This window comes from Phragmites australis, chromosome 6, assembly GCF_958298935.1.
Source record: "Phragmites australis chromosome 6, lpPhrAust1.1, whole genome shotgun sequence".
Lineage (NCBI taxonomy): Eukaryota > Viridiplantae > Streptophyta > Magnoliopsida > Poales > Poaceae > Phragmites > Phragmites australis.
This window is the reverse complement of record NC_084926.1, coordinates 17,921,905-17,927,931: the sequence shown is the minus strand read 5'-3', so window position 1 is coordinate 17,927,931 and position 6,027 is coordinate 17,921,905. Positions and strand designations below refer to the sequence as shown.

Below are 6,027 nucleotides of genomic sequence, written 5' to 3'. Positions count from 1 at the left end.
ATTTGTACTGCTAAATAAAATCATAAGTTAAATAAAAAACTTAAATGCACACGTACACAAAGAACTTGCTAGCTTGGTTCTTTGTGACGGCACAACACTGGGTGGCAGCTGTATTCAGCATCTGAAGTGCCGAATATATCACTGTTCATCGTATTCGGCTCCTCAAGTGCTGAATACAAGCTGTTTTTAGCACCTGATGTGCCGAATACTGTCAGGTCCATGCTTTTTCGGTGTCTTAGGTGTTGAAATTGGGTTTTCGAAATTTGAGATACCGAATACATATGCTAAATTTGTAAATACGCTAACATATTGTCTATTTTGATAAATATGGTGCCGTATATTGTCTATTTTTGGATTTTTGCCTCAATGGCTTTAAAACATATACATTTCATCTATAAATAACATAATATATAACCTTTCTAACGAGCTAGATATATCGTTTCTTACTAATTTAATACAAGTCTGCATGTAATAGAATATTAAAAGTTTACATAGGTCTTGGAATGTTTTATAGACTGATTACACATTAGTAGCTAGATTTTCTCTCTTCTCGTATTAACTCTCCTCGACACAGTGGAGAAGCCACGGTATGGGTAAAGGGGGCCTGCACCCCCTAACGACACTACCATTTAGCTAATAAAGTATTAATCAGCACGTGTTAACTACAGTTCAATCTAATTTTTGATCTAATTGGCCCCTCCTATATCTAATTCCTGGTTTCGCCCTTGCCTCCACATGGGCAAAAGTTTGACATGCGTTTTAATCACTGAACATACCTACGTGTGCATGTATTATTCTACTCAGAAAAATACGAGCATTCGTGCCGAGTCTAAAATGAAACCTGGGTTAAAAAGGTTCCACTACAGGACCCTAACTAACTGAGCATACTTAGTTCGCGAGCTGTATTGTTAGAGATGCAATTACTATATTATTTCCTAGTACTATGTAATTCCTGCGAAATTCCATGAAGTTCTTGAATTCCACGAAAAGTATGCCGATGCTGCCTCGTACCTAATGTTCTCTTGTTCTTCCAAATTATAGTCAAATATTGCCGTTCCATGCCAGCCAGATCCAGTACAGCTAGGGAAATCTCATTCCTGATTCCTAAATCCATGGAGTAATTCTATATTACTACTGCATCAGTGACTCTTTGACCACGGCGATATCATATCAGCACAGGGAAAAGGTCAAAGGAAAGGTAGGCGGAGGAAGCGAGCCTGCAAGTTGGGCGGAGACTCGAGAGGCCGGCGGTGGCACAGCATGAATCGATGTAGTTTTGGTGAATTTGGGATTTTAGACAACAGACACCGTCGTATTTGAGAAAATAGACAACATGTTGACGTATTTACAAATTTAGCATCTGTATTCGGAACCTCAAACACCGAAAACTGACTTTCGGTAACTTAGAATCCGAAAATAGCCCGGCCCCACAATTTTCGGCAACTCAGTTGCCGAATACGGCACTGTTCACCGTATTCGGCAACTCAGTTACCGAAAACACTATAAACAGTGCCGTATTCGGCAACTGAGTTGCCGAATACGGTGAACAGTGCCGTATTCGGCAACTGAGTTGCCGAATACGGCCTCTGCATGCGCCGGCGGCCGGAAGCTACAGGAAAGAAGCTAGCAAGCAAAAATAGTCCATAAAAATGCATGTTTTTTATTTAATTCACGATTTTTTTTGAAAATACAAAAATAGTCCAAAAAATCTAAATGTTTTCATGATCAAACTAGAGATCACCAACAACCCATTTTAATTAGTTTGGTCCAAAAAGTATGAGCCAATATTTAATTAGAATTCTCCAAATAAATCAACTTTTATAAATTCTAGCAATATTTAATGCTCAAATAATTTCTAAAAAATCTAGAAAAATTCACTAATATTGTTATAATGTGATATACTAATTTATAAAAATATTTCCATCCCTATGTTATTTGGTGTAAAAGTGAGTTCCTTTGTAATGCTTCGTTTATATGCATTTTTATCATTTCATGTGATATTCTCTTTTTAATTCAATTTGAATAAAAATAATGCAACATGCACAAAATTTTGGTTCTCATATTAATATTAAGCCTTTGTAATGCTCCATATTTTTTTTTTATCATTTCATGCCATATTATCTTTTTAATTCAATTTGAATAAAAAATTCTATAAATGCTTTAATATGGCATGAAATGATAAAAAAATATAAATGGAGCATTACAAAGGCTTAATATTAATATGAGAACCAAAATTTTGTGCATGTTGCATTATTTTTATTCAAATTGAATTAAAAAGAGAATATCACATGAAATGATAAAAATGCATATAAACGAAGCATTACAAAGGAACTCACTTTTACACCAAATAACATAGGGATGGAAATATTTTTATAAATTAGTATATCACATTATAACAATATTAGTGAATTTTTCTAGATTTTTTAGAAATTATTTGAGGCATTAAATATTGCTAGAATTTATAAAAGTTGATTTATTTGGAGAATTCTAATTAAATATTGGCTCATACTTTTTGGACCAAACTAATTAAAATGGGTTGTTGGTGATCTCTAGTTTGATCATGAAAACATTTAGAATTTTTGGACTATTTTTGTATTTTCAAAAAAAATCATGAATTAAATAAAAAAACATGCATTTTTATGGACTATTTTTGCTTGCTAGCTTCTTTCTTGTAGCTTCCGGCCGCCGGCGCATGCAGAGGCCGTATTCGGCAACTCAGTTGCCGAATACGGCACTGTTCACCGTATTCGGCAACTGAGTTGCCGAATACGGCACTGTTTACAGTGTTTTCGGTAACTGAGTTGCCGAATACGGTGAACAGTGCCGTATTCGGCAACTGAGTTGCCGAAAATTGTGGGGCCGGGCTATTTTCGGATTCTGAGTTACCGAAAGTCAGTTTTCGGTGTTTGAGGTTCCGAATACGGATGCTAAATTTGTAAATACGCCAACATGTTGTCTATTTTCTCAAATACGACGGTGTCTGTTGTCTAAAATCTCAAATTTGCCTGTAGTTTTTGGCAGCCCTACCGCCGGGATATTTTGGGATTTTAGACAACAGACACCGCCGTATTTGCGAAAATAGACAACATGTTGACGTATTTACAAATTTAGCATCCGTATTCGGAACCTTAAACGCCGAAAACTGACTTTCGGTAACTCAGAATCCGAAAACAGCCCGGCCCCACAATTTTTGGCAATTCAGTTGCCGAATACGGCACTGTTCACCATATTCGGCAATTCAGTTGCCGAAAACACTGTAAACAGTGCCGTATTCGGCAACTGAGTTGCCGAATACGGCCTCTGCATGCGCCAGCGCCCGGAAGAAGCTAGCAAGCAAAAGTGTATAAAAATGCATGTTTTTTATTTAATTCACGATTTTTTTTGAAAATACAAAAATAGTCCAAAAATTCTAAATGTTTTCATGATCAAACTAGAGATCACCAGCAACCCATTTTAATTAGTTTGGTCCAAAAAGCCTGAGCCAATATTTAATTAGAATTCTCCAAATAAGTCAACTTTTATAAATTCTAGCAATATTTAATGCCTCAAATAATTTCTAAAAATCTAGAAAAATTCACTAATATTGTTATAATGTGATATACTAATTTATAAAAATATTTTCATCCCTATGTTATTTGGTGAAAAAGTGAGTTCCTTTGTAATGCTTCGTTTATATGTATTTTTATCATTTCATGTGATATTCTCTTTTTAATTCAATTTGAATAAAAATAATGCAACATGCACAAAATTTTGGTTCTCATATTAATATTAAGCCTTTGTAATGCTCCATTTATATTTTTTTTATCATTTCATGCCAAATTATCTTTTTAATTCAATTTGAATAAAAAATTCAAACATGCACAAAACTTTGGTTCTCAGATTAATATTAAAGCCTTTGTAATGCTCTATTTATATGCATTTTTTATCATTTCATGTCCTGTCAAAGGTATTATTTTTTTATTTTGATGTGTTACCTTCTTTGTTCACTTGCTCCATAGTTTCATCAACCAGTAGGATCTTCAAATGATATTTCATATTATTGTTGTTCCTCACACCATGCTCAAGTTGTGTTCTTTTATTAGATATATTCTACTAGTGCTTGATGGTATCTGTTTTTTTCACCAGTCTGGTTTGTTACCCTGTTTCATGCTATTAAACTTTTACCACCTTTTTGCATTGCCACAGGTGGTGCTCTCAAGCCAACAGATGTTGACCAACTGTGGGTTCATGTTACATGCGCCTGGTTTCAACCTAAAGTCTCTTTTCTAGTTGATGCGATAATGGAGCCAGCAATGGGCATACTGAGCATCCCTGTAGAGTACTTTAAGAAGGTTAATACTTTGATTTGATATTTTCTCAATTTTGTGCAAGATATTTATTGTCTGTGCTTATTTGTTCAAATCTCACTTAATCTTTATTAACGTGATGCTTTCATGTCAACTTCAGACATGCGTTATATGCAAGCAGATGCATGGTGCCTGCACCCAGTGCTGGAAATGCTCTACTTATTACCATGCAATGTGTGCATCAAGAGCGGGATATCGCATGGAGGTAGACTGCTTCTGTCACATTTTGTGATGGACATTTATGATGACAATTTTGTTTGTTTATCCATTTTTATAATTAATTCAGCCTGTGCAAATCTTATTAAATAAGCATACAATTATTATCTGCTCTACGATTCGCAGTATTCAAGCACCTACTTCTCACTAGGCTATCACTTCATTTTTAAGATAGTTTGTGCTACTACCTTTTGTGTTTAACATACGTCATGGGAAAATTAACTTCTGTAACTATTTCATTTGTATTAATGTCCAAACAGTTCCATTGCAGCTAACACTTAATATAACTTAATGTGCTGTCCTTCAAGCATAACTTGTCACATTTATTTACACAATCCATCCTTTGATGTAATAATTTTTTATTCAAATTGAATTAAAAAGATAATTTGGCATGAAATGATAAAAAAAATATAAATGGAGCATTACAAAGGCTTAATATTAATATGAGAACCAAAATTTTGTGCATGTTGCATTATTTTTATTCAAATTGAATTAAAAAGAGAATATCACATGAAATGATAAAAATGCATATAAACGAAGCATTACAAAGGAACTCACTTTTTCACCAAATAACATAGGGATGAAAATATTTTTATAAATTAGTATATCACATTATAACAATATTAGTGAATTTTTCTAGATTTTTAAAAATTATTTGAGGCATTAAATATTGCTAGAATTTATAAAAGTTGACTTATTTGGAGAATTTTAATTAAATATTGGCTCAGGCTTTTTGGACCAAACTAATTAAAATGGGTTGCTGGTGATCTCTAGTTTGATCATGAAAACATTTAGAATTTTTTAACTATTTTTGTATTTTCAAAAAAAATCGTGAATTAAATAAAAAACATGCACTTTTATACACTTTTGCTTGCTAGCTTCTTCCGGGCGGCGGTGCATGCAGAGGCCGTATTCGGCAACTCAGTCGCCGAATACGGCACTGTTCACGGTGAACAGTGCCGTATTCGGCAACTAAATTGCCGAAAATTGTGGGGCCGGGCTGTTTTCGGATTCTGAGTTACCGAAAGTCAGTTTTCGGCGTTTGAGGTTCCGAATACAGATGTTAAATTTGTAAATACGTCAATATGTTGTCTATTTTCGCAAATACGGCGGTGTCTGTTGTCTAAAATCCCAAAATATCCCTACCGCCGATCCCTATGCAAGTTTCTCTGCCTGCCGCCTAGATCGATCGAACCAGCTGCTTTCTAGCTGCTTTCTGCCCCGGCAATGCACGCTGGGTTTCTTGGCAATTTCACACGGTGACTGCTGTGATGGTCAGATCTAATAGCTTAAACAATGAAACGAAACCATTCGATGTACGTGTGGGATCTCATCTGTTCGTATCTGAATACTACTGACAGCATCGCGCTTGATCCGACACGTAGATAGAATAGAACAAGAAACCCTTGGGAAGGGAAAGATCAATATGGAGGTGCTGATGAAGATTGAAGGCACACTGGTGAAG

General features: G+C 35.0%; 1 long non-coding RNA gene across 1 annotated transcript; it reads left to right on the top strand.

The window, feature by feature from the left end:
- The first annotated feature begins 3,932 nt into the window (after positions 1-3,932).
- LOC133920518 (uncharacterized) lies at positions 3,933-4,652 on the top strand. Its single transcript, XR_009910112.1, has 3 exons — positions 3,933-3,946; positions 4,186-4,331; positions 4,447-4,652. It is a non-coding gene; the product is annotated as an uncharacterized LOC133920518 (long non-coding RNA).
- Positions 4,653-6,027: the final 1,375 nt, after the last annotated feature.